The sequence below is a fragment of the Nicotiana tabacum genome, chromosome 19, assembly GCF_000715075.1.
Source record: "Nicotiana tabacum cultivar K326 chromosome 19, ASM71507v2, whole genome shotgun sequence".
NCBI classification, from domain to species: domain Eukaryota; kingdom Viridiplantae; phylum Streptophyta; class Magnoliopsida; order Solanales; family Solanaceae; genus Nicotiana; species Nicotiana tabacum.
The window spans coordinates 117559921-117572566 of NC_134098.1; the positions used below are offsets into that span (position 1 = coordinate 117559921).

The 12646-nt window shown below is 40.1% G+C and overlaps 1 non-coding gene across 1 annotated transcript; it reads right to left on the reverse strand.

Moving 5' to 3' along the window:
• Window positions 1-5011: 5011 nt before the first annotated feature.
• LOC142173972 (small nucleolar RNA R71) lies at window positions 5012-5118 on the reverse strand. The gene has a single exon (XR_012703336.1). It is a non-coding gene; the product is annotated as a small nucleolar RNA R71 (small nucleolar RNA).
• Window positions 5119-12646: the final 7528 nt, after the last annotated feature.

Genomic DNA, 12646 nt, shown 5'->3' on the forward strand with positions numbered 1-12646 from the left:
CCAAATAAGGCCTACCCACCAACCTCAAAGCCGATTCCAGTCATCCCAAAATAGGTCAATAACCACCTAAAGATTCACAATGACTCTCCAAGAAACACATGATCAATCATCAAATCGGGAATGACTTCCACAGCCCACAACCAAAGGAATAGAGCGCCTTTCGGTCAAAACCTCTCCCGTTGGCGATAGTACCAAAATCCTCATACCTGATGTCAATCTCTAACAATCAAATGACTAACACATCACACTTATACGATCTCCCCGTGGGATATACTCCCACAACCTTCCGCACCAGGTAGTAAAATCTAAACATCAATGGCCATCAACCATGTTATTTCTGCAATGCCAATTAAGAAATCACAAACCAATGCACAATTCCTATTCCACAGAACACCGTCCTCATGCGACATTAAGATGGCGACGACATACTCTGAACATCTGTTATCTTCCCCGCTCCTCCTGCTCGCGACATTCTTATCAACACCGAACCGCAACCTTGATCCTAAACTTTCAATTTCCATACCGCTCACTGTATCTATCATGCCGCTACGTGAGAGTACAAGAATTCACCATAACCCATGAACCATTAGTAGAACAAACACTTCATTGGCTACAAATCCTTCACTAAACTTGTTTCAGAAGACGAATCGCAACACACAACCAACTTCCCAAAACCGCGAATGACACAAAACTCAAGTTGTGGTCTAAGCCTCCATAACGATTTCGGGATCCATTTACACATAACAAGGGCATCAGAATCAAATACCTCCCAAATTAAGCAAATTATGGTGGCCGGTACAGCCACAAACCACTTGCATAGCTTAACACACTGAAGGAACCGATCATTTCCACAACTATGTTGATTCGAACCATTACTAACTAACTCAACTTCTTCTAATTTACTTTTGACTTGCCTTTGGAATAATAGTCCTATTCACACACATAACAGACCTCCAATAAAACCCATCCTGAGTGACCTAAATCACGAGACCACATCATCTCAACACCCATAAGACATCTCATACCCTCCTTATACACTCAATAGTAGCGTCAACTGATACACCCGTCCTGAAAGATCTTCTACGAATCCGAAGTTATTTCCTCTAACACTGCACTGTAGACCCATTGATAATATAGAAATTTCCTAAGTATTCTTCACACTTGTCACACCTCGACCTCGGGGAGCGCGAATGACGCTCAACTGAGATAACCCGGCCAAGCAAGCATGTACAATGCCTTCTATTCGAACTCACCCATAAATAAATAGATGATACATTTCATTAGTTACATCATTTTTAAGTCTCAAAATACAAACACTTTCATGGTTTGAAGTGGAACGTGTGGTACAAATACAACATTACTAGTTTGACCTTCCCAACACCAACATACTAGCCACACTATGACTACGGAGCCTTTAATATATACAAAAGAGTATAATGATAGTGCCGGCAATAAGGCCCCGATTATACCTCAAAACTAAATGCATAAGGAGCAAAAGATATATGACCCCGAAATGAAGTGGGGCTCATCGAGTCAGCTGGGAAGAAGGGTGCACCGCTTTCACTGATCAAAGCAGCCTGTTGTGGAACCACCTGTATCTATTAAAGATACAGCGCCCCTGACAAAAGGGGCATTAGTACATGTTGAACAGTACTAGTATGAAAACCAAACACCCATTCAAGGATTGTAAGTGCAATATGAATGTGACAAGTCATGGAAGCAATAAAAGATCTTAAATATCCACTAAAAACCATAGAAAATTAATTTAAAGCTTTCAATAACATTTATAAATTTCAAGATGGGGATCATCTATATGACTTCTACCATAATGCCACAACCTCTACACAAAGTGGCCATGCCACCTCACCCCAATACGTGCGGGTTGAGGTGTAATCATAATACCACAATCTCTACACAAAGTGGCTTTGCCGCCTTACCCTAATGTGTGCGGGTAGAGGTGTATTCGCAATGATAATCTCTACACAAAGCGGCCCCGCCGCCTCACCCCAATGTGTGCAGGTATATTCACAATCGCAATCTCTACACAAAGCGGCCTCGCCGCCTCACCCCAATGTGTGTGAATGGAGGTGTATTCACAATGCCACACCTTGGATTCCCAAAACGATAATAGTTTGTACAAAATATTTCTTTTCAAATCAACCATTTAGCACCTTTGGCCTTAACAAGTATAAGTTCATAGGATTTCATCATATGAGAAACAATAATTTGATCACATTGATTTCGTACAAACTTTTCTTCCCAAAAAGGGGTATAACATAATTAACTCAAAATAGAAAATCATTAACACATGAGGGTTTGGACACGTTATGCAATTTAAGAATCAATTTACTAGCTTGAATATCCTACCTCAACAGTGTTTCAAGTTCGAACTACACACGATGGAGTCTTGTAAGAATACGAGAATTCCGATACTAGAAGAAGAGTTTAGCCTTCATACCTCGAAAGAGCCTTCCGTGGTGTAACAACAACGTCCTGACACTCCTAACAATGCCAATCTATAGAAAAGGGGAGAATTACAAACACGATTAGGGAAATTCGTATGGCAAGAGCTTCTACAATGACAACCCAAACTTTCCTCAACCAATTCAACAACAAAACCAGTCCAACAACTTCCCCACAATCCCTATTAGCTCATGCAAGTGATATATCTACTCTCATCACCCATAATTAACTCAGTTCGAAATTGGAGAATTCAGGGAAGAAATTCTTACCTTTTAGAAACCCTAGCAAGTTCCCTTTGATGAAATTCCAAGGCTTAATCCAAGTTGAGTAGTGAAATCCTTGAATCCTGATGGTAGGCTAAAATCCCAAATTTTAGTCGCTTATTGCATTTTAATTCACTGTGCTTTTCTTGTGTTTGAGCTTTAATTGGTAGTGTTTTGCATTTATTGTCTGTTTTATGCCTTGTAAGAGTGATTCCGAGTTATGTAGATATTGTGGAATTAAATCGAGTTATTTGGAGCTTTGAAGTCTGTGTAGAAGACCAAAGGATTAAGTCGGGATTGTGTTTGGGGGTCGAGGATCACTTCTAGACATCAAAAATCAAGGAAGAAGCAACAACTGAAGAAATGCACTAGTGCGGCGCAGCAGTGTAATTTTGTGTCAGGATTTTACAAAGTTCAGAGGCTGGGTTTCTGTGGTCTGACAAGAAAAATCACTAATGCTATGCACCCTGCTATGCACAGTGCGACACATGAAAAGCAATAAGTTTGTGAGTTTTCCTATTTCGGCTAGGAAAGGGTGATTTCGTTTGGGCTCGATCCTACTTGGTATAAATACATGGAAAAATGTTATTTTCTGAACTTTTGACATACTTTATACCTAAGGAAGCTAAGGAGGAGTTGGAGGAGAAAAAGTACAGTGATTTCATCATTCCATCCTCACTCAAGACCCGAGTTTGGATTAAATTTATGTTTTTCTATATTTCAATTGTATTTGTGATGAATTGCTCCATGTATATGGAGTAGTTCCTTTTAGGGTTTGATGGATTTGTGTATTAATATTTGCTTGTGAATTATAACTCTAGTTTTATATATTGAAGCGTTTTTGTATGATTTAATTGTTGCATCTATGTTCACTTGTTCATGTAATCGAGAGAGGCATAACTTGTGATATCTTTGCATTATCTTGTTGGTTGAGTTCATTGATTCTTCTTAGTAACCAAAAAAATCTAGTTGAATTATTGATTAATTCTAGTTAGGAGGATAATCGAGTGAGGTTTTCCCTAAAGACCAATCCACTACGCATTCATGCATATCTTCACGTGCTTAAATTGGTTCATCTCGTGAGGTTAAGACTTAATCGAGAGAGGAGTTTTTGTTGAACTCTTGAACTAATAATTGAGTTAATTCGAGAGTCTCACTTAAACATTAGAAGTGAATTATCTAGAGTTAGATCCCAAACAATTATCTTGCACCTATCCTATTAACCCCTATTTTCTCCCATTGATAACTTTCTTGCTTACCTTTGTTTCGACTATCATTAGTCAATAACTTTAGATTCTTAGTTAATTTTAGTTATTCATCATATAAATCTCAATTTTTGATCCTCCTGGATAACAATCAAGCTAGAAACTACGAAAATATTATTTAACTCTAATCCCTATGGATACGATATTATACTATACTATCTTTGACTAGAGAGCATAATTAAAGTGGTATTTTGTGCTCGTAAAATTTTGGCGTCATTGCCGGGGATTGACAATCAATAGTGCTTGAGATAGTTTGTAGTGCTAATTCAGGAACTTTTCATTTATTTGTATTTTATTTTTCTATTTTTATGTTTGGTGTTCTTTGATTATGCGCAGGTTACATGTTAGATTGGTACATGACTAGAACTTCTGCGAAGGAAGTGCTACCATACGAGGGAGAAATGGAAAAACAATTGTGACAGCTGAAGAAGGAAAGAAATCTCACTGAGACAACAGAAAAGGTTGGGCAATCCTCAACCAAAGAACTTATGGCTGGAAACAGTGAAGATAATGTGGATTTGGCTGCGAGAGAAGCAGCCCAACGAAGAGAACAAGTTGTACGGGATGCTGATGAAGCATCTATTAGAGATGCGCAGAACATCTATGAAGAAGGGAGGGGTCTCAGACTTAATAAACATCAACCCTTACCTGGGAGACCAGTTGGCGATTATGCTAGACCGGTCTACAATCAAGGTTTATCAAGTATTAGACCACCTCCAATTGCAACAAACAATTTCGAGTTAAAGCAAGGGTTGCTTCAAACCCTTCATAATTGATGATGTCTTCAGAGGGAAGCCAAACAAAGATCCAAATACACATCTAATGGACTTCGAGGAGATTATGAACACTTTTCAATACAATGGTGTGTCACAAGATGCAGTGTATCTAAGGGCATTCCCATTTTCTCTTAAAGATGATGCAAAGCAGTGGCTTCGAAGCTTACCCACAGGATCAATTAGAACATGGGAGGAGATGACAAGAAAATTCATTGATAAATATTTCTCCTCAGCTAAGACGAGAAAGTTTAGAAGAGAAATCCATAACTTCTGCCAGAAAGAGAATGAAGTTGTTTTTGAAGCATGGGAGAGGTTTAAGGAGATTGAACTCTGGATACAACTCCAGGACTTTTGGGAAGGATTGACTGTCACGACCAAAACCGATGGGCCATGACGAGAGCCCGAGTCCTACCTATCGAACACCCCTAAGCATACGTCTAAGATATAAACATGAATTAAGGGTAGGTCATGAATAACATCTATCAATAAACTGCTGAATCATGTGAATAACATACTTGAGGAAAACATGTACAAAAGACATATATACATATACATGCGGAACGCGGTAGGGCGAGTCGACAAGGCTGCTATAGATAACTATATATCCAAAACTAGAAGACGACAAGGCCACATATTTTTCAACTATACATGACTGTATACAGACCTCTAATAGAGTGTACAACTATATACAGTACGGGACTAGGCCCCATCGTACCCATATCTACATACCAAAAATAGCGTACCAAAACTAGTAACAGCTCCGGATCAAGTGGAACACACCAACTCTCGCTAATCAAGCATCCTAAAAAGGGGGACCATCAGCCTGTCTACCTGCACCTGGGCATGAAACGCAGGCCCCGGGAAATAGGGGCGTCAGTACGAATAATGTAACGAGTATGTAAGGCATGAAAATCAGTACATAAAAGACATAAAAGAAACATGGAGTAATGGAATCTGCCTGTAAGTCTAAATAACTTTGTGAATCCTAAAATAATTATAAAGTCATGCATATACATATAAATATCATATCATGCATAGGTATATGTGTACATAACATCATCAAGCCTCTGAGAGCACCCCATCATATCATCTTGGCCTCTGTGAGCGAAATCATCAACGTATACCAGCTTATCAGGTGGTGGTGCTTATATAACGCCATAACCTTTTCCCATATCCCATATACATATAATATACGTGTATATAACGCCATCTGGCCATGGGTCAATGTACATGTATAAATGAATGAAATGCATAAGAAGTAAGTTAATAAGACTTCTCGAAATGTCATAAGATCAATATGCCTTTGGATAAACTTTATCAACTACGCATTTTTCTGATACCCATGAACAGAAGATATAATAATAAGACATATGGAAATTCAAGAACATAGTCACCCCTAGTGCTTTTACGAATAAAGATATTTATGAAAGTTGTGCATTTACTCGTTTCGTTTGTATCATATGGATCATGCCAAAAAGAAAGAAGGGATAGCCTTGACATATCTGAGTCGATTCTCTTGACAATCCCTCTAACACACGTCAATCGCAACAAAATACGTAACGGCGGGATCAAAGTAGGGAAAAATCCATATGATATTCTTGAGAAAGGTTATACCGGTCTCCCTTAGAATTGCAAATCACGTTGTAGCTTCATCCGTTACTAGTAGATATAAACATCTCTCATTAATGAATTATAAAGGTTCCTTATCATAGTGGTTGTGGGGCCCACTTGATAAGGATTACTTTTACCAACATCCCCTAAATGTGCCACCTAGCCACCTAGGCCAAGGAGTCATTGTTTGGTCTTAACAACTAAACTCGTTGCTGCCACGTTGGGGGTGATGTTCCCACCAAATAATTATCCACAAATTTCTAATTAATTTGTTAATTTCCCACTCAAAGTAATAATTAACCCATTACCAACATAATTAGGTAATATATTAATTTACTTAAAATACTAATCATTTTTAACATACTTTATACACCTTACTATCATGGTCATGTGGTACCTTGTATGTCACTAGTCCATAAATACCGGGTATTATAGTTTGGACCGTATTTTATCCCAAATTGACAAACTTCAACGAATACACATTCTTTGATTTGTTTACCCTCTAATCTTCACTCTTCACAGCACTCACTTATCACTTGTTACAAATAACATAAATACTTATAACCTCAAAAATAATCTCATTCCCAAGCTTACGTCGATTAACTTACGGCGAAACTTTAACGTACGAAATGCGCGATGTAATATCCTTCCCCCCTTAGAAACATTCATCCTCGAATGTTTAACTCTCTAGGATCTATATAAATTTTGGTAGAGTCACCTTTGTAACAGTACTACTACCAACCCTTCATGTAGCAAACTCCATAATTCAATGCCACATATTGTCACAATCATCAATAATGACAATAGCCTCACACGACCAATGACAATAACTAACACAAGAATCCATACACGCACCTTAAGGCTGTGATGTCTTAGTCGGATCCTCCTCTGGAAGAGAAAACAAGTGGGGATACCTAGACTTCATGTCTTCTTCGACTTCCCAAGTCATTTCTTCCACATTATTGTTTATCCAAATTACTTTCACCGAAGCTACGTCTTTAGTCCTTAATCTCCGAACCTGTCTATCTAGTATAGCAATGGGAGCTTCCTCGTATAATAACTGCTCTGTGACCTGAACATCATCAACTGGCAAAATTCTAGAAGGATCTCCGATACATTTATGGAGCATAGACACATAAAAGACTGGATGTACAGACTCCAAGTCAGAAGGTAAGTCTAACTCATATGCTATATGTCCTGCCTTGAGTATGATCTTATATGGTCTAATGTACTGAGGGCTAAGTTTTCCTTTCTTACCGAACCTCATAATGCCTTTCATCGGTGATACCTTTGGGAATACCCAGTTGTCAACCTGAAACTCCAAGTCCCGTTGTCGATTATCAGCATAAAGCTTCTGACGGCTTTGAGCTGCTAATAGACTTTCCTGTATAAGCTTAATCTTCTCGATTGCCTATTGTACCAGCTCTGGTCCTACTAACTTAATTTCCCCAACCTTGAGCCATCTGATAGACGATCTACACTTCTGTCCGTAAAGATCTTCGTATGGAGCCATCTGAATACTGGAATGATAGCTATTATTATACCCGAACTCAATAAGCGGCAGATGATCATCCCAGCTACCCCTAAAGTCTATCAGACAGGCACATAACATATCCTCAATTGTCTGAATAGTACGCTTGGCCTGTCCGTCTATTTAGGGATGAAATGTTGTACTAAGACTTACCTGAGTTCCCAATCCTTTTTGGAAGGACCTACAGAAATTGGCTGTAAACTGAGCTCCTCTATCCGAGATAATAGATATAGGGACACCATAAAGTCGTACTATCTCCTTAATGTAAAGCCTTGCATAATCTTCTGCGGAATATGTAGTCCTAACATGCAGAAAATGAGCTGATTTTGTAAGTCTATTAACAATCACCCATATAGAATCAAATTTACGCCAGGTACGAGGTAAGCCTATGATGAAATCCATATTAATTACTTCTCATTTCCAAGTCAGAATCTCTATAGCCTAGAATAATCCATCGGGTTTTTGATGATCAATCTTAACCTACTAGTAGTTAGGGCACTAAGCAACAAACTCCGCTATATCCTTTTTCATTCTGTCCCACCAATATATTTCTCTGATATCATGATACATCTTTATTTCTCCTGGATGGACAGAATAACGAGAATAGTGAGTCTCTCCCATAACCTCCCGGTGCAGCCCTGCAACATTACGGACACATAATCATCCTTGATAACTAAGGACTCCATCTCCTGTAATCTCAAATGGTGTCTTCTCCTTCTGAGGAGTTGTATCCCTGTAATGAGCTAACACAGGATCCTCGTACTGGCATTCCTTTACTTCAGTTACTAAAGAGGATGTTGTCGTGTCCTGAATAGTAACTCCGGTATCACCTGAGTCCAGTAATCGAACTCCAAGACTAGCTAGTTGATAAATCTCATGGGCTATCCCCCTCTTCTCTAGCTGTAAATATGATAGGCTACCCATAGATCTATGGCTGAGGGCATCGACTACTACATTTACCTTCCCTGGATGGTATAAAATATTAACATCATAGTCTTTCAGTAGCTCCAACCATCTCCTTTGACGTAAGTTCAATTCCTTTTGCTTCAAGATATACTGAAGGCTTTTATGATCCGCATAGATATCAACATGAATGCCATACAAAATAGTGCCTCCACATATTTAGTGCATGAATCACCGCGGCTAACTCTAGATCGTGGGTCGGGTAATTCTTCTCGTGCTTTCTTAGTTGTCTAGAAGCATAAGCTACAACCTTACCATGTTGCATCAGTACACAACCCAATCCAATGCTCTAAGCGTCACAATAGATAGCATAACCATCGGTTCCCTCTGGGAGTGTTAGAACCGGTGCTGAAGTTAGTCTGTCCTTTAATGCCTGGAAACTTTGTTCACAAGCATCGGTCCACTACAACTTAGCAGAGTCAACTTTGTCAATGGTGCTGAAAGAGAAGAAAATCCCTCTACAAATCTCCTGTAATAACCTGCCAAACCGAGAAAGCTACGAACCTCTATCGGTGTCGTAGGTCTAGTCCAAGTCTTTACTGCCTCAATCTTTTGTGTATCAACCCAGATACCTTCACCTGAAATAATATGCCCAAGGAAAGCTACATAATTTACATTTAGAAAATTTTGCATACAGCTTCCCTTTTTCTAGAACTCTGAGCACAGTACGCAAATGATCTGCATGCTCAGTCTCTAAATGATAATACACCAATATATCATCAATAAATACAATCACGAACAGATCTAGAAAGGGTATGAACACATGGTTCATCAAATCCATGAATACTGCTGGAGCATTAATCAAACCAAATAACATAACACGAAACTCAAAGTGTCCGTATCTGGTCCTGAATGTTGTCTTCAGAATGTCTTTCTCCTTAACCCTTGATGGTACCCAGACCTCAAGTCTATCTTCGAGAAACATTTGGCACCTTGCAACTGATCAAATAAATCATCAATCCTCGGGAGCGGGTACTTATTCTTGATCGTCACCTTATTCAATTGTCTATAATCAATACACATCCACAAGGAACCATCTTTCTTCCTCACAAATAACACAGGTACTCCCCACAGTGATGTACTAGGTCTGATAAAGCCTTTTTCAAGCAAGTCCCTTAGTTGTTTCTTCAACCCGCTCAGCTCTGCAGGTGCCATTCTATAGGGAGGAATGGATATTAGCTGAGTATCTGGTAATATGTCAATAAAAAACTCATTTTCTCGCTCTGGCAAAAGACCCGGAAGCTCATAGAGAAAAATGTCGGGAAACTCATTAAGCACAGGGATAGATTGAATGGTTGGTGACTCTACTTTCACATCCCGTACCCGAACTAAGTGATAAATAAAGCCCTTTCTAGTCATCTTCCCTGCCTTGAGATAGGAAATAAACCTACCTCTCGGCGATGCCGTATTACCTTTCCACTCCAAAACAGGCTCCCCTGGAAACTGGAATCAAACCATCTTTGATCTACAATCAACGTTGGCATAACAAGAAGTCAACCAATCCATACCCAGTATAACATCAAATTCTACCATATCTAACTCAATTAGGTCTGCTACTGTAGATTGACTATGAACTACTACTGTACAATCTCTATATACTCTCCTAGCTATCATTGGATCCCCAACAGGTGTGGACACCTCAAAAGGTTTAACAACTCAGGTTCTATTCCAAATTTACTAGCAACCAACAAAGTAACATATGATAAGGTGGAACCTGGGTCAATCAATGCATATATATCATATGAGGAGACTGATAATGTACCTGTAACAACATCAGGTGATGACTCCTGATCATGTCGACCTGCTAATGCATAAATGCGGTTCTGAGGACCGCTCGAGCTAGATGATCCACCCCTGCCTCTACCATGATCGATTGGTGCTTCTGAACCTTGCTCAGGGGGTGTACTGATGATGACGAACTAACTATAGATCCCTTTGGCTGAACTATGCTTGCACCACCTCTCGTCAGACATTCTCTCATAACGTGGCCTGGATAACCACAAGTAGAACAAACACCCAACCCCATATGGCACTGTCTGGCATGTTGCTTACCACACTGAGTACATCATGGCAAGGGCGGCCTCATCTGACTTGACTCACCCCTATACTTAGAAGTTGAGGCCCTGGAATTCTGACTAGGCCTTGAATATGTGGAACAATCAAATCTCCTACCGGCAAACTGAAGGGGTGTGCTAGCCGATGGATGGGCTGGATACCTCGGGTATTGTTGTCTCTAACCACCTCGAAACTCACCAGAAGGACCCTAAGATCTCTTTCTCTTACTCTGGCCCCTATCATGCTCACGATCGGCCCTCTGCTTCTGCTTACGCTCCTCTACACCAAGAGTGTATGCCTGAATACGAGAAATATATATGCCTGGCTGAAGTGAGAGCGATATACAGTCGTTAAGAAGGTGCGACTCCAACCCCATCACGAACCGGTTAACCCGATCCTCCATCTTAGCTACAATAGTGGGAGAATACCTAGCCAAATAATAAAACTGAAGGTTGTACTCCCGAACACTCATATTACCCTGCCGAAGGGTCAAGAACCTATAAACTTTGGCCCGTCTAAGCTCTGGTGGCAGATAATGACAAAGAAAAGCCTCTGTAAACTCATGCCATACCGCTAGAGGGGCATTCTCGCCTCTGTACAACTCCCAAGACTCGTACTAATTAACTGCAACATCCTGAAGTCTATAGGAAACTAGCTCAACTGACTCAGTCGCAGTGGCCTTCACTACCCTCAAAGTCCTCTGCATCCTATCGATAAATACATGAGGGTCCTCATTTGGATCTCCTCTAGTGAATACCGGAGGGTCCAAATTAATGAAATCACGAACCCTCGCACTGATGACCAATACCTACTTCCTGACGCCGATTGTGCGGCTACTAATCGAGTCAATAGATGAATATCATCTCTCATCTCCTGCCCCGATGCATCTAGCTGAGGAGTTAGGTGTACAGGGGAAGGCGCTGGAGCTGGTGCCCCTCGGAGCTCCTCTGGAGAGGGCGGGGTATGTGAAGTCTGAGATGGAATCTCACTCTGAGAATCTCTCCGAGCCCTGGTAACTCGTGGTGCTCGACTAGTAGTCTCTTCAGCCACGAACTTGCCCTTTTGGGTTGCTGTAGCCATCTTAGGCATCTCTGAAAACATAACATTTCATTAGGGAAATAAATCTTTATATCGCACGATCTAAGATAAGAAAGGAGGATAACATCCTATATGTCCTATAGCCTCCTGTTTATAAATGTGGTGCACAACACACTCATAAACAAGACTCTACTAGACACGATCTGTAGATAACCCTAGGACAGAACTGCTCTAATACCACTTTTGTCATGACCCAAACTGATGGGCCATGACGAGTGCCCGATTCCTACATGTCGAACACCCCTAAGCACGCGTCTAAGATATAAACATGAATTAAGGGTAGGACATGAATAATATATGTCAATAAACTGCTGAATCACGTGAATAGCATACTTGAGGAAAACATGTCTAAAAACCATATATACATATACATGCGGAATATGGTAGGGCGAGCTGACAAGGCTGCTATAGACAACTATATATCAAAAACAAGAAGACGACAATGCCACATATTTTCCATCATATCATCTCGGCCTCTGTGGGTGAAATCATCAACGTATACCAACTGATCAGGTGGTGGTGTGTATATAACGTCGTAACCTTTTCCCATATCCCATATACATATAATATACACGTATATAACGCCATCTGGTCATGGGTCAATGTACATGTATAAATGAA